Source organism: Hylobates moloch, unplaced genomic scaffold, assembly GCF_009828535.3.
Source record: "Hylobates moloch isolate HMO894 unplaced genomic scaffold, HMol_V3 SCAFFOLD_5, whole genome shotgun sequence".
NCBI lineage: Eukaryota > Metazoa > Chordata > Mammalia > Primates > Hylobatidae > Hylobates > Hylobates moloch.
In genome coordinates, this window is record NW_026652280.1 from 86,106,022 (window position 1) to 86,124,550 (window position 18,529).

General features: G+C 49.0%; 1 protein-coding gene and 1 long non-coding RNA gene across 7 annotated transcripts in view; one reads left to right on the forward strand and one right to left on the reverse strand.

The window, feature by feature from the left end:
* The window catches only part of PC (pyruvate carboxylase), a 162,821-nt gene extending 147,489 nt beyond the window's left edge, over window positions 1-15,332 (reverse strand). For 4 of the 5 annotated variants that reach the window (XM_058438976.1, XM_058438979.1, XM_058438978.1 and 1 more), the window contains exons 1-2: window positions 15,246-15,326; window positions 9,416-9,454 (exon numbers count right to left, since the gene is read on the reverse strand). The gene's annotated coding sequence lies outside the window, so the exon portion shown is untranslated. Of the gene's footprint in view, window positions 1-9,415; window positions 9,455-11,176; window positions 11,364-15,245 lie in introns of all 5 variants that reach the window. The other variant, XM_032153589.2, reaches the window with a different exon arrangement.
* The window catches only part of LOC131383501 (uncharacterized), a 17,451-nt gene continuing 10,021 nt past the window's right edge, over window positions 11,100-18,529 (forward strand). For both annotated transcript variants that reach the window (XR_009213572.1, XR_009213571.1), the window contains exon 1: window positions 11,100-11,267. This is a non-coding gene — a long non-coding RNA (uncharacterized LOC131383501). The remainder of the gene's footprint in view (window positions 11,268-18,529) is intronic.

Below are 18,529 nucleotides of genomic sequence, written 5' to 3' on the forward strand. Positions count from 1 at the left end.
AGAAATTCTCGGCCAGGTGCAGTGGCTCATGCTTGTAATCTCAACACTTTGGGAGGCTGAGGCGGGCAGATCACCTGAACTCGGGAGTTTGAGATCAGCCTGACCAACATGGGGAAACCCCGTCTCTAATAAAAATATAAAATTAGCCGGGTGTGGTGGCACATGCCTGTAATCCCAGCTACTCAGGAGGCTGAGGCAGGAGAGTCACTTAAACCCTGGAGGTGGAGGTTGCAGTGAGCTGAGATCACGCCATTGCACTACAGCCTGGGCAACAAGAGTGAAACTCCATCTCAAAAAAAAAAAAAAAAAAACGCTGGGCGCGGTGGCTCACGCCTGTAATCCCAGCACTTTGGGAGGCCGAGGCAGGCGGATCACGAGGTCAGGAGATCGAGACCATCCTGGCTAACACAGTGAAACTCCGTCTCTACTAAATATACAAAAAAAATTAGCCGGGCGTGGTGGCAGGTGCCTGTAGTCCCAGCTCCTCAGGAGGCTGAGGCAGGAGAATGGTGTGAACCCAGGAGGTGGAGCTTGCAGTGAGCTGAGATCACATCACTGCACTCCAGCCTGGGTGACAGAGCAAGACTCCGTCGGAAAAAAAAAAAAAAAATGAAATAAAATAAAAGGACATTATCTATCCAAAATGGATTAATTGTATATAAAAACATCCAAATTCAGAGACAGAAAGTAGAACGGTGGGTGCCAGGGGCTTGGGTGAGTGGAGAATGAGGAGTTAGGATTTAAGGGTTACAGAGCTTCAGTTTTACAAGATGAAAAAAGGTCTGCAGATAGTGGTGATGGTTGCTCAATATAAATATACTTAATACCACTGAACTGTACACTGGAAAATGGTTAAGAAAGTAAGTTTCGGTCGGGCGCGATGGCTCACAACACCTGTAATCCTAGCATTTTGGGAGGCCGAGGCGGGCGGATCACCTTAAGTCGGGAGTTTGAGACCATCCTGACCAACATGGAGAAAACCCATCTCTACTAAAAAGAAATACAAAATCAGCTGAGCGTGGTGGCTCGCGCCTGTAGTCCCAGCTACTCGGAAGGCTGAGGCAGGAGAATTGCTTGAACCCGGGAGGCTGAGGTTGCAGTGAGCCGAGATGGCGCCACTGCACTCCAGCCTGGGCAACCAGAGCGAAACTCCATCTCAAAAAAAAAAAAAAAGTTAGTTTAATATTATATGTACATAATATATGTGTTATATGGACATCCCCTCAAAATTCACATGTTCAACCTAACTCCCAATACAATTGTATTAAGAGGTGGGGCCTTGAGGAGGTTGTCATGAGGGTCCTGTTCTATGAGTAGGATTAGTGTCCTAATAAAAGAGGTCGAGCTGGCCATGGTGGCTGGCGCCTATAATCCCAGCTAGTCAGGAGGCTGAGGTGGGAAGATGTTAAGCCCAGGAGTCAGAGGGAAAAAAAAAAAAAACAGGTCAGGGTCAAAAGGAGCTGTCTTGTCCCTTCCACCCTGTGAAGACACAGCCCGAAGGCAGCCTGATTTGAGAGGAACAAGCCCTCACTAGATACCGAATCTGCTGCTGCCTTGATCTTGGACTTCTCAGCTTCCAAAACTGTTAAGAAATAAACTTCCTGGCCGGGTGTGGTGGCTCACACCTGTAATCCCAGCACTTTGGGAGGCTGAGGCAGGCGGATCACTTGAGGTCAGGAGTTCGAGACCAGCCTGCCCAACATGGTGAAACCCCATCTCTACTGAGTACAAAAATTAGCTGGGCGTGGTGGCACACACCTGTAATCCCAGCTACTCAGGAGTCTGAGGCAGCAGAATCGCTTGAACACGGGAGGCAGGGGTTGCCGTGAGCCGAGATTGCACCACTGCATTCATCCTGGGCGACACAGCAAGACTCTGTCTCAAAAAATAAATAAATAAAAATAAAAATAATAAATAAATAAATTTCTATTGTTTATAAATTACCTAGAATAAGGTTATTTTGTTATAGCAGCCCAAAGGGATGAAGACAATGTATTTTACCACAATTTTTTAAAATGGGGGACAAAAAACTCTTGCAGCACAAAAACCTAAGTCAGCCTCCTACCAATTCCTCCCCCAAATGTCCTTTTCTTGTCACTCTACAAACCTCTGCTCTTACTCACATGGGGCCACATGTGCATCAGACATCAAAGGAGAGGTCAAACTGCATTAATAATTCTCAACCAGGTCCACTCACCACCTACAAGCTTCCTGGGGCCATACCCAGTGACCAGGACAGGAATGCAATTCTGCATCTAGTTATCATCCAAGACGCAGATTTCTAACAAGAATTTGATGGCAATGGCCTCTCCAAAAATTGGTAGCTCTCCACCGGGAGGTTAGGGAGAGGCCAAAATTCTCACCATTTCCAGGGGGGTGAACTGAAGAACATGAAAAAGGTGGCACTGGTTCCAGATGCTGTAATTTATTGGTAACCAGGCGTGATCAGAAAGCAAGAACTCTTAAGTACCACCCTCTCTTTCTCTTTATTTGAAAAGGTTTAAGAGATGGAAGGAAATGCCAGACATGGACTCAGAAGACTGGGACTCAAATTCTAGCCCTGGTGGGTCACTGACATGATTTTACAACTACTCCTTGGTCAGAGAAAGCCTTGGGAGATACAGAGAATCTAAAGAATCTAAACTGTATCTATTTTGTATTTAGTTCCACCTATTTTTGTGGCCACACTGCATAACAAAAAGGAAGCCTTAAATAGATTAACTGAACTCAAATGGTTTTGGGGGGGGGCGGGTGGTCAGAATTGCAGAGTTACATGAGATGAGAAGAGGAAGCCATTAGTAATGTGATACTTCTATTTGAGGCACATGGGCTGTGAGACCATCCCCATTTGGAGGCAAAATGGTGACAGTGGAGCAGGCTCTGCTTAGCAGTTAGATTCAAAGTCCAGTTTCATCCCTGCCAGGGGTCTCTTTAATTATAAAGAAAATGTCATCCAGTAGAGAAAGGCAGGCCAAAATTTGATTAGAAAAATAATTTACTATACTTTAAAATCATGTATTTATTTCCTTATTAGGTAAGCTTCTCTAATTCCAGGAAGATATTAGATTAAATATAGACAAGGCTAGGAAAATAAAAACCATAGTATTTATATTTTTGTGTTAAGAAATCTGCGTGTTATCTGTTACTTTACGTACTCTAAGAGAATATGGTCTGTTTAGAATAACAAATCAGTCTTGAGATTCCAATTAAAACATGCAGCTGAGGCCAGGCATGGTGGCTCACATCTGCAATCCCATGATTTTGGGAGGCTGAAGCAGGTGGATCACATGACAGCAGTTTGAGACCAGCCCTGGCAACATAGTGAAATCCCACCTCTACAAAGAAAATTTTTTAAAAGGCCAGGTGCAGTGGCTTATGCCTGTAATCCCGGCACTTTGGGAGGCCAAGGCGGGCAGATCACAAGGTCAGGAGTTCGAGATCAGCCTGGCCAGTATGGTGAAACCCCATCTCTACTAAAAATACAAAAATTAGCTAGGCATTGTGGCCCATGCCTGTAGTCCCAGCTACTCGGGAGGCTGAGGCAGAAGAATCGCTTGAACCCAGGAGGCGGACGTTACAAGTAGGCCAAGATCATGAAACCACATTCCAGCCTGGGCAACAGAGTGAAACTCTATCTCAAAAAAAAAAATTTTTTTTAAGTCAGCCAGGCATGATGTGCATGCCATGGTCCCAGCTACTCAAGAGGCTGAGATGGGAGGATCGCTTGAGCATGGGAGGTCGAGGCTGCAGTGAGCCATGATCACATCAGTGCAAGCCAGCCTGGGGGACAGAGCAAGACCCTGTCTCAAAACAAAAAACATGTAACTGAGTAGTTAGTTTAGACATGTGATTTTACATAGAAATTTTACTAAGTTGAAAATCAGTACTGGCAGATGACAAACACATGAAAAGATGCTCAACATCATTATCATTAGGAAAATTCAAATTGAAACCATGAGATACCACCATATACCTTTCTAAATGGCTAAAATTTAAAAGACTAACCATAGCCAGTGTTGGGGAGGATGAAGAGAAACTGGAACTCTCATACACAGCTGGCAGGAATGTAAAATACTACAATCACGTCAGAAAAGTTGGCAGTTCAAGTTAAACATACATACAGCTACCACAGGATCCAGCCACTCCACTCCTAGGCATTTACCCAAGAGAAAAGGAAATATATGTTCACACAAAGACTTATACACAAATGTTCACAGCAGCTTTATTTGTAAATGCCAAAAAGTAGAAGCACCTGAGATGACCAACAAAGGTGACTGGATAAACTGTAATACCCATATAATGAAATCAGCAAAAAAAAAAAAAGGCTGGGTGCGGTGGCTCATGCCTGTAATCCCAGCACTTTGGGAGGCCGAGGCAGGCGGATCACGAGGGCAGGAGATCAAGATCATCCTGGCTAACACAGTGAAACCCTGTCTCTACTAAAAATACAAAAACAAAATTAGCCGGGTGTGGTGGTGGGTGCCTGTAGTCCCAGCTACTCGGGAGGCTGAGGCGGAGCTTGCAGTGAGCTGAGATCGCGCCACTGCACTCCAGTCTGGGTGACAGAGCAAGACTCCATCTCAAAAAAAAAAAAAAAATGAACTGACCAGGAACAGTGGCTCATGCCTGTAACCCCAGCACTTCGGGAGGCCAAGGTGGGAAGTGGGAAGGGCTGCTTGAGTTCAGGAGTTCAAGACAAGCCTAAGGGCCACGTGCAGTAGCTCACACAGGTAATCCCAACACTTTGCGAGGCTGAGGTGGGGTGGATCATTCGAGGTCAGGAGTTGAGACCACCCTGGCCAACATGGTGAAACCCTGTATCTACTAAAAATACAAAAATTAGCTGGGCATGGTGGTGGGCGCCTCTAGTCCCAGCTACTTGGCAGGCTGAGGCAGAAGAATCGCTTGAACCTGGGAGGCAGAGGGTGCAGTGAGCTGAGATCATGCCACTGCACTCTAGCCTGGGTGAGAGTGAGACTCCGTCTCAAAAAAAAAAAACAACAAGCCTAAGCAACATAGCGAGGTCTCGTCTCTACTAAAGATATATATATATATTAGCCAGGCGTAGTGGCACACACCTGTAGTTCCAGCTACTCAGTGAGATGGGAGATCATTTGAGCCCAGAAGATCAAGGCTGCGGTGAGCTACGATCACACCGCTATATTCCAGCTTGCGTGACAGAGCAAGACTCTGTCTTAAAAAAAAAAAAAAAAAAAGAAGGAAATGAACTATCAATACATGCAACAACATGGACATATCTCAAGATAATTATGCTGAGTAAAAGAAGGCAGAGAAAAAAGAATATATACTGTATGAGTCAATTTATGTGAAATTCCAGAAAATGGAAACTAACCTATAGTAACAGAAAGCAGTTCCATGGTTTCTTGAAGAGTGCGGAGGCAGACGGAGGAATTCCAAAGGTGATGAATGTGTTCACTCTCTGGACTGCAGTGATGGTTTCACAAGTGTACACATATGTTAAAACTTACCAAACTGTATACTTTAAATATGTGCAACTTACTATATCTCAGTAATACTCCAATAAAGCTATTGTATAAACTAAAATGTATCACGCCTGTAATCCCAGCACTTTGGGAGGCCAAGGCGGGCTGATTGCTTGAGCTCAGGAGTTCGAGATGAGCCTGGACAATGTGGTGAAACCCCATCTCTACAAAAAGTACAAAAATTAGCCGGGTGTGGTGGCTTGAACCTGTAGTCCCAGCTACTCAGGAGTCTGAAGAGGGAAGATCACCTAAGCCTGGGAGGTAGAGGTTGCAGTGAGCTGAGACTGTGCCACTGCACTCCAGCCTGAGTGACAGAATCAGACCCTGTCTCAAAATAAACAAAAATAAATAAATAAAACATAAAACAGTATAGGAAAGTTTAAGAAAAGTGTAACATTCAGCTTCATTTATTAGATTTACAAGAGTCATTTAGGTTTTAGAGGTTTTATTTTAATCAGACAAATGGAAGAATAATAATTATTATTATTATTATTTTTTTGAGATGGAGTCTTGCTGTGTCGCCAGGCTGGAGTGCAGTGGCACAATCTCAGCTCACTGCAACTTCTGCCTCCCGGGTTCAAGCGATTCTCCTGCCTCAGCCTCCCAAGTAGCTGGGATTACAGACGCGTGACCACCACACCCAGCTAATTTTTGTATTTTTAGTAGAGACAGGGTTTCACCATGTTGGCCAGGATGGTCTCGATCTCTTGACCTCGTGATCTGCCCGCCTTGGCCTCCCAAAGTGCTGGGATTACAGGCGTGAGCCACCCACCATGCCCGGCCAGAAGAATTATTAAAATAGTTAACGGAAGTTGAATATAAGTTCAATTGAAACATTTCAGAAGTTTCATTAAATTTGCAAACGGGACCAAGCATTAATCAAAAAGCCCCCTAAGGCCAGGGGCGGCAGCTCACGCCTGTAATCCCAGCACCTTGGGAGGCCGAGGCGGGCAGATCACTTGAGCTCAGGAGTTCGAGACCAGCCTGACCAACATGAAGAAACCCCGTCTCTACTAAAAATACAAATCAGCCAGCATGGTGGCGGGCACCTGTAATCCCAGCTACTCAGGAGGCTGAGGCAGGAGAATCGCTTGAACCAGGAGGCGGAGGTTGCAGTGAGCCGAGATCGCAACAGAGCGAGACTCCGTCTCAAAAAAAAAAAAAAAAAAAAGCCCCCTGAAAGTGACTGTTAAAATGTCCTAGAATCGTAAATAGATCAGAAAGATTTATAGGCTACACTTATCAGCTAAACTCCAAAAACTAGCCCTTAAAATAACTAGGTTTCTGAATTCATAATTTTAACAAATTGAAAATCAATTGTTTTCGGCCGAAGTAATTTCTGAATAATCTTTGCATTACACAAAAATCCAGGGGTAGGAGTGGGTGTGGCATCCAAACCTCCCTCAGACATGCCACGCACCAGTCACCCAAAACTCACCAAGTCGCTTAGTCTCTAGTCTCTCTGAACCTCTGGTTCCTCACCCATTGCAAAAGACAAATATTTTCCAGAATAAATAATATACTTATTATTAATGATTTAATATTAATGCATTTCATATTGATACACAGCACGTACATGAGAAGAGGCTCTCAAAGAAGCATAAAGTGATGTACAAATGTAAGAAATGGGCAGCATGTGTCACTTCATAGTAACTGCAGCACCCAGTGACAGACATGGGAAAGGTGACACACATCCCCAAAGACTAAGTATGACTCAGCACAGCCAGGTCGTGGAATTTTCCCAAAGCCTCGTTGTGATGTCATGGTGGATGTCGTCAGGAGAGGAGCTGCCACAGAAGCAGTCAGGCCCTTCCACACACAGGCAGTGGAAATGTACTCCCAGCTGTCCCGTGCCCTCCCAGCCCCACCTCTTTCTCTGGCCTCAAGGCAAATCAGGACAAGGAGGTAACACAAGAGCAGGAAACCCGAGTTAGTGCTGGGAGTACCTGGGGTAATGCCTTCAGGCATAACACTTAACAACACAACAAAGGGCCACATCCATGTCCCCCCAGGAGAAAGCTGAAGAGGAGGGGAGGGTGACAAGCTTAGACTGCAGAGCCTTAGTCCCTAGGCAAAGCTCAAGTCAGCAGTGCCTTGGGAACTGAGGAGCCAAACAAGCTTTGACAAATTACTTGACCTGGAAGAAGAGGTCCCTTCTTGGTGACTGATTTTCCCTCTCTATTGATGGATCTAAGGGAAGACATCAATAAAAGATGGCAATCTTAAAAGAAGAATCAAAAATGGGATCAGCATCTTGGGATTCCGCTAACCAGCCTTCTCTAGGCTTCAGTTTCTTCAGTTCCGTAAGACAAGTGGTTTGGGGGGAACCTTCTCCAACATGCCCATCTCTCATTGTAGGGATGCAAGTAAGAGAAATAACATCCAACTCTAGCAGCCAAGAATAAGAGGACAGAGCAAGCCGACAGAGAACAAGGGGGTGAAACTCGTGGAGGGTGGAGTTCTTCCACGTTATGGCCATTCCCACCATGAGCCCACTGCCCTCACTCAATGGTAGCGTGCAGACGGCACTTGCTGGCCCAAGACCTAGGTCCAAGGGAGGACTGTGGGAAATCTCACACAGGAAACCAGCTCCTGCGTCATGAAGAGTCGTCAGAGGAAAAACCCCACATAATGGAAAACCGAGAAAAACTCCTATACCAAGGAATCCCCACTCAGCACTGGACATGAGCTCTGGAGAAAGTTGTCTCTGAGCCACAAAGTCCCCAAGGCCACAGTGGGCCTGAAGGGAAGAGCATTATTGTTGTCACAAATGCTGGGAAAGCACCTGGTTCCCTGGCTCGGCTGCTCCTGCAGACCAGCAGGGGGAGAGGGGACTGGACTAGCAGGAGACTGGCTGGAGGGCTGTGGAATTTAGGCTGAGGGGAGGCCACTGAATTTCCCAGGCACCTGCCACCATGGAAATCCATGTTGGGGGAACCATAAAAGCAGTAGAGGCCAGACGCGGTGGCTCTCACACCTGTAATCCCAGCACCTGGGGAGGCTGAGGAGGGTGGATCACCTGAGGTCAGGAGTTCGAGACCAGCCTGACCAACATGGTAAAATCCCATCTCTACTTAAAATACAAAAATTAGACCGGGCACAGTGGCTCACGCCTGTAATCCCAGCACTTTGAAGGGCTGAGGTGGGCGGATCACAAGGTCAAGAGATCGAGACCATCCTGGCCAACATGGTGAAACCCTGTCTCTACTAAAAATACAAAAATTAGCTGGGCATGACGGCACGCACCTGTAGTCCCAGCTACTCGGGAGGCTGAGACAGAAGAATCGCTTGAACCCAGGAGGCGAAGGTTGCAGTGAGCCGAGCTTGCACCACTGCACTCCAGCCTGGCAACAGAGCGAGACTCCGTCTCAAAAAAAAAAAGAAAGAAAAAAAAATGGCCAGGTGTGGTGTCACATGCCTGTAAAATGTGCAGGGGAAGAAGGGCAGGTCTCTTTTTCCCCCTTGTTACCATGACTGGCAAAGGTTGAGCGTCACCCTCTGGAAACCGGTGTCAAGTGACTTTACAACCAGCTGGCAGAGCCACCTCACACCACAGCTGCCTGCTCTCCATGCTGACTCAAGGGGTCTTCTCAGAGGCGGCCCAGCCCCAGGGATTCTTCCTGCCCAGCTTCCCAAGCTGACCATGCCCTTCCAGAACCAGGGCGTTCTGCTGAGGCTGGCCAGCTGCCAAATGGGGCCAGCAGGGAGCCAGATGTCCCTTTCCTGTAAAAATCAAGAGCAACTGGAAACAGACAAGACTGCTTAAACGGATATTATCCACAAATCAGAGCGCAGCCTTTTTTTTATTGATTGAGCTTAAGACCTGACATGCCAAACTGCTGGCATCCACAGCTGCTCCTGGTGAGGACCCCCACGCATCCCACCAGCCTGGATTCAGGCACAGGACTTACCCTTAGTGTTTGGTCAGCTCTCCAGAAGGCAGACGCTATCTAAAGCAAAGAAAAAAACAGCATTACCCTCATTGCTCCAGGAACTTCCCAGAGAAAACAGGAGTGGCAAGAACACAGATTTTAGAACCCAGAGGGCTTTTTCACTCTTGTTGCCCAGGCTGGAGTGCAATGGTGTGATCTCAGCTCACTGCAACTCCGCCTCCCAGGTTCAAGCGGTTCTCCTGCCTCAGCCTCCTGAGGTAGTTGGGATTATAGGCATGTGCCACCACGCCCAGCTAATTTTGTATTTTTAGTAGAGACAGGGTTTTTCCATGTTGGTCTCGAACTCCCGACCTCAGGTGATCTGCCCGCCTCGGCCTCCCAAAGTGCTGGGATTACAGGTGTGAGCCACCGCACCTGGCTGAGAACTGTTTGCCTCCATTGAGGGCACCAGGAGGGTACACGGCTGGAAGCGCCAGCTCGGCTGTCCCACCGCCTGGACTGCACCTCTTGTTACTGACAGCCACTCTGTAATCACTCAAAGTCTGTTTCCTCATCTGTAAAATGGGAATAATAACAACGCCCATCTCACAGCGTACTAGGGAATACCCAATGAGGCAGCACACGCACAGCAGTGGCACCATACCTGGCACAGAGGACACACTGGGACGTTAACCGACAGGATAGGTGGAAAGCGTTTAAGTAAAACCCTCTTCTGCCACCCACTACACATGAACAAGAAGTTCTAGAAACAGTTCTTGTTTTATCTGAAGTACTTTCTCTTCCTACCCACTCCATCCAGCCTCAGGCCCGCTTTCTCGGCATCTCCGCAGAGCTGTCTCTAATCCTTCAGGAGCTCCCTCTGAACACTGGGAGTCTGGTTCTTCTCTCACTCCACAACTTGACACTAATAAGGAGCTGTCTTACGTGACCTGAGATGTGTCCCCTATTTCCCGGCTATTTCCTCAAATCCTTTCCTGCAGAGACCCCTCCCTGCCACACGTAAGAGCACACCTCGTGTTTATGCCCATGGGAGCCCACAGTTGGTATTGTGTGATCACTTTTCGGAGTTTTATCGACTGCTTATTTCCGAAAAAGCCACACCTACCCTAGCAACTAGTCAATGAACAGCAAAATGGAAACACAGGCCAGCAAGCTCAAATCCCTGTTCAGAGAAAACCAGCTGCATTGGCAGATAATGTCAAGGCTGAAATTCAATGTCTGGGACACTCAAGTCAATAAAATATTTATTGAGTACATACCTTGCACAAGGAACTGTATGTACACCCAGGCCCTGCCCACGAAGTGCCAAAAAGCAGGTTATTGGGGGCTGGTTAAAAGAAGCAAAAACGGGATGGCACATGAGAGGGACTCCAGCAGTGAGCCGCCTAGCCTGCCTGGCTGTGTGACTCTGGGCGAGTTATTTCACCTCTCTGTGTCTCACCTATGAGAGTCCGTCATTTGAAAGAGATGGATCTAATAGTACCTTCGTAACAGGACTGTTGTGATAATCACATTATGTGTATGTAAAGGGCTTAGCAAGGCCATCACCACCACACAGTAGTTGGCTTTTATTAACAATAAATCATTACTTATCATCATCATTGTTATGAAAAGAGAGCCCAGTCCAACTGAATAGAGTTGGCAAGCCTTAATAAAGTCCCATGTCTCAAAGAATAATTTAATTTTGACAGGACAAAAGAGCAGAGGGGGGACCGTGAGAAGTGAGTTTGGGGTAATAGTGACTAATCTCACTATGGGGGCTGACACAGAAGAGGGTACCTGCGGAGGCAAATGGAAGAAAGAGCCCAACAGGTGGAATCACATTAGAGAGTCTTGAACGCCAAGATGAGGCAAGCTTTTCATTCGGTAAGTAAGAGGAAATGGTTATTCTTTTGGCCATTTCCCATCTTCCACCGTCAGGCCCGACTCCTTTGGCAAAGTGTCCACAGGTGAGACTAGAAGGCAGCTAAGAGAAAGAGAGGAAGGCATGGTCAGTCAGGCCCAGGTGAGGTTTCAGAGTGAGCAGGCAAAATGCCCTGCTGCTGTGAAGGAGGCCTCTGGGTGAGAAACCTGCCCCAAAGTGGGAACTTTCAGGATATGAGAAACGGGGCCCATTCAGATGGGGGCAGGACGATATTGGGAGGCAGCCAAAAAGAAGGCCATGCTCATCCTCAATGAAAACGTTGACCAGAGGCCGGGCGTGGTGGCTAATGCCTGTAATCCCAGCACTTTGGGAGGCTGAGGCAGGTGATCACCTGAAGTCAGGAGTTCCAGACCAGCCTGGCCAACATGGTGAAACCCCATCTCTACTAAAGATACAAAAATTAGCCAGGCAAAGGGGTGGTGCCTGTAATCCCAGCTACTCGAGAGGCTGAGGCAGGAGAATCGCTTGAATCCGGGAGGCAGAGACTGCAGTGAGCCAAGATGGTGCCACTGTACTCCAGCCTGGGCAACAGAACAAGACTCCGTCTCCAAAAAAAAAAAAAAAAAAACACACACACACAGAAAATGAATGAGACCTCCAGCCCCTGCAGAAGGTGCCAGTGAGAAATGTGGACTGCCAGATTTACTGCCATACTGACCATGGTGCTGGCCATCCCTGCCACCTCCAAAGGTAACTCCTTTCCGTATTCCCCATCTTCCACCCTTCTCTCCTCACTGGTTCCCAGTTTGACCCCTTTTCAACTAATTCACCCAAAACATTCATTAAGCACCTACTTGTTCCTGGCACTATTAGGGACTGTGAGGACAGAGGGAAGAGGGACACAGGGAACTGTGGCTTGGGATAAGAGTAGTGAATCTGAGGTCCTGCCCTGCCACTGGTCCCAGAGCCCCCATGAGTGGTGGTGGGAGGACAGGTACCTATCACAGTGCCTGGGGCACTGGAAGTGAGACCAGGTGAAAGCAAGGAGCAGGACAAAAAAGGGCAAAGGGCCTGGGGGACCTACTGTGGGCTACCAGGGACAACCTTCTAGGGGAGATCTTAGAGGTGAGGACTGGCACAGGGAACCGAGTCAGCCAGGCTGCAGCAGGCTTCAGCAGAAAGACAGAAGGCGTTATGACACACGAGGGTACATCGGGGTAAACTGAGGAAACTTTGGATGACGGCCTAATTAATTCAAAAAGCAGATACCGAGCAACTGTAGTGAACAAAGCCCCTTCCCTAAGAGCAGGGCACGGCAGGGTGGAGGAACCATTAGTAAACAAATGACAGCTGTTTTCAGGGAGCTTACCAGAACACCATGGGACACAACCTGCAGCTCAGGCCTGCAGCTGGGCCCTCAGAGTCCTGTCTGCCTTTTGGGCTTTTTTTTTTTTTTTTTTTTGACAGGGAGTCTCACTCCGTCGCCCAGGCTGGAGTGCAGGGGCGTGATCTCAGCTCACTGCAACCTCCAACTCCCAGGTTCAAGCAATTCTCCTGTCTCAGCCCCCTGAGTAGCTGGGATTACAGGTGCCCGCCACCACTCCTGGCTAGTTTTTGTATTTTTAGTAGAGAAGAGGTTTCACCATGTTGGCCAGGCTGGTCTCGAACTCCTGACCTCAGGTGATCCACCCGCCTCGGCCTCCCAAAGTGCTGGGATTAAAGGCATGAGCACCGCGCCCAGCCCCGTCTACCTTTGCATCTAATCTTGCTTCCTCAGTTTGGCTTCCAGTCACTGACTTACCTGCACCTTAGCAAATCCTAGTGCCCTCACCTGGTTACATCTCCTGTAGAGGCCTCTTCCCAGTGACCAATCAAGTTTCTTACACCCAATACTGAAGTTGTTTCCCCCACATTCTCCTTCCACCTTTCTCAGCCTTCCTCTTCCAGTTAATTGCTTGAAATCTCTGTAACTGGCCAGGCATGATGGCTCATGCCTATAATCCCAGCACTTTGGGAGGTCGAGGCGGGCAGATCACCTGAGGTCAGGAGTTCAAGACCAGCCTGGCCAACATAGTGAAAACCCGTCTCTACTAAAAATACAAAAATTAGCCAGGTGTGGTGGCATGCGCCTGTAATCCCAGCTACTCAGGATGCTGAGGCAGGAGAATCGCTTGAACTCGGGAGGCGGAGGTTGTGGTGAGCCGAGATCACGCCACTGCACTCCAGCCTGGGCGACAAAAGTGAAACTCCCATCTCAAAAAACAAAAACAAAAACAAAAAAACCTCTTTAACAAAACCTCTCCAGAATAAAACTTTCTAGCTGCTCAAATCCAGTCACTGTTTCTCCACTGCCAGTGGCATCAAAAAGAGGTCCACAACTCACCTCCTCCACGAAGCCTTCCCAAGCCCATCCCCTTCCAGGCCATTTCTCCTCTCTCTTGCTTTAGTGTGTGGTTTGTTGTGATTTACTGGCCTCTACTGAACTTCCTCTTCCATGTCCTCCTAGGGCCAATACCTCGCCCACTAGGCTCCCTACGAACATCTGCAGCAGGCTGCCTTGCTGCTTAGGTTTTGTTTATTTTTCTCTCCCCCAATCGGTTTGTCAGCAGTTGCAGGACAAGGATTGACCTCATCGCCCACGCTGTCTCTCGGCCCAGTGTAGGGATAGGAACACTGTAGGTGTGCAAAAGAATGTGATTAAGAGTTCAACAGTTAAGGAGAGCCTGCAGGCAGGAAGCTGTAGCTCCAAGTGAGAGAAATGCTGAGCACATCCACCCCCAGCACAAGTATTTGCATCACATACAGGGAAAGGGTGCCTTGGGGGAGGCCAGCCAGGGCTGATTGTGGCAGTGGGTACGGGAGCAACAGGGAGGCAGATGGCAGGCACTCTGGAGGTTCTGGTTGTCATCAGCAAGTGTTGGTACTTCTCTGAGCCTGTTTTCTCAGCTGGAGAAGGGGTAAAGAGCCCAGGCCTACCTCTTCTCACAAAATAAAGACACAACCTGATTTTTAAGAATTTCAGGGCCAGGCACGCCTGTAATCTCAGCACTTTGGGAAGCCAGGGCAGGCCGCTCGCTTGAGCGTAGGAGTTCGGGCAACATGACGGAACCTCGTCTCTACCAAAAAATACAAAAATTAGCTAGGCGTGGTGGCGCCCGCCTGTAGTCCCAGCACTGGGGCACTGTGGCAGGAGGGTCGCTTGAGCCCTGGAGGTCGAGGCTGCAGTGAGCCGAGATCGCGCCACTGCACTCCAGCCTGGGTGGGTGACAGCAAGACCCTGTCTAAAAAAGAAAAGAAAACAAAAGAATCTCAAAGTTGCCAGGGACCTAGGGACTTGGATTCCGACTCTGATGCGCTTTGTAAACTACTGAAAGCTGGAGAAATAAGGGGCTGAGCCCAGCCCCACCTCCTGAATGAGCGGCCTTGGGCGAATCACTGCGTCTGGGCGCCTGGAGCTTCCCCGTCTGAAACAAAGTGGAGGATCCTATGGGAGGCGGAGTGCGAGCGCCGAGAACAAGGACAGCCCTCGCCTTACACGGCGCGGCTTCCTGCAGAGCTGAGCCACATCCAGTACGATGGGGACAACTTGGGCTCCCGATCCTGACTTGGGTTCGAACCCTCAGGGACCTCACGCGAGGCGCTTTAGTCAGTTTCTCCATCTGCAAAATGGGCCCGAGAGCAAGAATGAGGCAGCCCGCGGGCGGACGCTGCGGAGGGGCGCTCGGGGGCTGGAGCCGGGGGCGGGTCCGGGGGCGGGTCCAGCCGGCCGAGCCCCCGCGCGAGGGGGAGGGGCGCCGCCTGCCGCGTCGCGTCGCGCACCGCGCACCGCCCGCCGCCGTCTCCTCCAGCCGTCACTCGCGGAGCCCGCGCCGCCTTTGCGCGCGCGACCCTTACATAAGCGTCCCTCGCGGCGGTGCCGGCGCACGTCCACCCGCTCCGACCCGCCGCGGGAAAAGGACCGTGCGGAGCGCGGCGGACACTCACCTCCTCGCCGCCGCCAGTCCTCGCCGCCGCCTCTACCGCTGCTGCCTCCACTGACAGAGAACAGCTGCGGTCTCCGTGCAACCGAACTTGCTGCAGTCCCGGCCCCGCCTTACGGACTTCCTATTGGCCCAGACAGCCCAACCCCTCCCGTTATTGGGCAGTGTTCTCCGTCACTCCTCGCCCCTCGGCTCTGGACTCCTCCCTGCGCCCGCCTGTCCGTCAAGTTTAAGCCTTGGCGCCCCACGTCAGCCCCGCCTCTCCCGTCCCCGGCGAGCGCCTGGATTAGTGGCGAGGCTGGGAGAGCCCGCCCCTGGCGCACCACCGCCTACTCCCTTGTCTCCGGAGCCTCACGTGGGCCGCCGGACCCTAGCCGACGCCCGCAATAGGCGGAAGTGGCCGGGCTGCGGCTCGCAGTTATTGGCTGTCGGCGGGGGTGGGGACATTCGATTCATTCACCCGAGTAGCACGTGTCTCCCGAAGCTGCAAGCACAACAGATCGCACTGGGGCTCAGGCATCCCGGCTAGACACAGATACGCGCTGGCTAGCGGAGAAGAGGTCGCAGGAAAAGCTAACGTTAGCAAAGGGCAGGAGGAAGGAGAAGGCGCTTGTACCACACGGGTTACATGACTGTGTCCTTTAGCAGCTGCGTAGGTGATGATGGGGGTCTAGAGTACGTCTGTGTGACCTTGGGCAAGCAACTTAACCTCTGAGTCTCGGTTTTGTCATCTGCAGAGCGAAGCTGCTCAGGACCTAGGGGGTTTGGAAGGCTTGTTTGAGACACAAGACACTTGACAAGACCCAAGACACTTGTCAAAGAGGAAAGCTTTGACTGGTGGAACAAGTGACTGAGGCGTAAGTCTCTGTCATCGAGGCTTATTAATCCAGTTTGAGGGCGTGCTCGGGAAAAACACGAACCACGGACACATCCGTGGTTGTTTTTCCGAAGAGGTTTTCGGGAGGTTTAGTATTTATGCATTTCCTTAAAGGGGGAATGAGGGGAAGGCATGTAGGAAGAAGGGCAAGTAGGCGATTAGGACGATAGTTACATTCCTATGGGACTTTAGCTAATGCCCGGTAAATCTACGTAAGATAAGATGAATGTCTGAAGAGAAAAAGAGTAAAGGAAGAGTCAGTTATGCAGCTGTCTCTGAGTAGGTAGTTTTGACTTTGTTCTGCACCTGGGAAAATAAGCTTGTAATGACATTCTTATTGTGGAATTTTTAGGAGCTAGACTTAGATTGTAGACCTGAAGCTACAATTGACCTGTCCTTGTTTATGGGAGGCCAGCAAGAATTTACTTGTGAATGATCTGTGGGGGCAAATGCCTGAGACTTTTTACCTTTCTGTGTGGATCTGGCTGATGCCTAATGCTAGTAACAGCTATTCTTTTGGAAGAGGGTGTTGCAGTGACTCAGCTTCAAGGCTTAATCTTCACTTTCGCATGAATGTGGGGGGGGGTCCCGAGATTTTTACTTTCATTCACCGCTTCATAAACTGGGATCTGTGCCAACCAGGGGATAAGGGAGTGACCAAACAAACCAAAACCCTGCCTTCAAAGGAGAGCAGACAGATTAACATATAGTACATCAGATGGTAATAAGGGCAAAGAGAAAAAATAACCTGCTTCCAAAAAGGAGAATCAAAGACTATGAGAACATCTTGCTAACTAGAAATTGTTTATTGAGCCTGGAGAGATCTGACTCTTCTCTCAGACTCCTTGTATAAGTAGTTTCTCACTCCAACTTCCCTGTCATTCCTTCTACCCATCCTGAAGAACCCCAACCTTGGATTGGATCTGACACAGCTATTTTAGTAACAGAACAAGGATTAAGATCCCAGTTCACCTTTGGGAGGCTGAGTAGGGAGGAATGCTTGAGCCCAGGAGTTTGAGACCAGCGTTGGCAACACACTAAGACCTCATCTCTGTCTTTCAAAAATTAAAAAATGGGGCCAGGCTCCGTGGCTTACACTTGTAATACTAGCACTTTGGGAGGCCGAGGCAGGCAGATCACAAGGTCAGGAGTTCAAGACCACCCTGGCCAATATGGTGAAACCTCGTCTCTACTAAAAAAGTACAAAAATTAGCCGGGTGTGGTGGCAGTCACCTGTAGTCCCAGCTACTGGGGAGGCTGAGGCAAGAGAATCGCTTGAACCTGGGAGGCGGAGGTTGCAGTGAGCCGAGATCATGCCACTGCACTCCAGCCTGGGTGACAGAGCGAGACTCCATCTCCAAAAAAAAAAAAAAAATTAAAAAACGGGCTGGGCACGATGGCTCACGCCTGTAATCCCAGCAATTTGGGAGGCTGAGGCGGGTGGATCATCTGAAGTCAGGAGATCAGGACCAGCCTGATAAACATGGTGAAACCCCGTCTCTACTAAAAATACAAAAATTAACTGGGTATGGTGGTGGGCACCTGTAATCCCAGCTACTCGGGAGGCTGAGACAGGAAAATTGGTTGCAGTGAGCTGAGATTGCGCCATTGCACTCCAGCCTGGGCAACAGAGCAAAACTCCATCTCAAAAAAATAAAAATTGGCCAGGTGCAGTGGCTCACACCTATAATCCCAGCACTATGGGAGGCCGAGGTGGGTGGATCACTTGAGGCCAGGCGTTCGAGACCAGCTTGGCCAACATGGCGAAACCCTGTCTCTATTAAAAATACAAAATTAGCCAGGCGTGGTGGCGCATGCCTGTAATCCCAGCTACTAGGGAGGCTGTGGCAGGAGAATTGCTTGAACCCAGGAGCCGGAGATTGCAGTGAGCCAAGATTGCACATTGCATTCCAGCCTGGGCAACAAGAGTGAAAAACTGTCTCAAAAAAAAAAAAAGAAAGAAAGAAAGAAAAAGAAAAAGCACTTCTCAGTGTGGGCTTCTGTGCCACTAGCAACAGAATCTCCTGGGGACAAGGTGGGAAACACAGATTCCTGAGCCCCATCCCATTGCTCTTATGCATATTAACCACCAACTCAGAGGTCTTAGAATCACCAGCAGAATACCTGAGTCACCTTTGCCTCTTCAATCCATCTCTAGGGACTGAGACTGAAACTGACCCAATAGTCCCATAGACTTTTTTTTTCTAATAAACATAGAAATGGACCCTTTTGGTCTTAAAGCTTGAAACTTAACATTTGTTTTATCTGAGTTCCTTCCTCAGGAAAGGACACTCAGGCCTCTCAAAAAAAAAGTATCAGAGAACTAAAACTCACCAGATCAAGGCATCCAGACAACAAGATGCCAGAACCCACTTTCACCCTGCTTGCTTCCTTTTTTTTTTTTTTTTTTT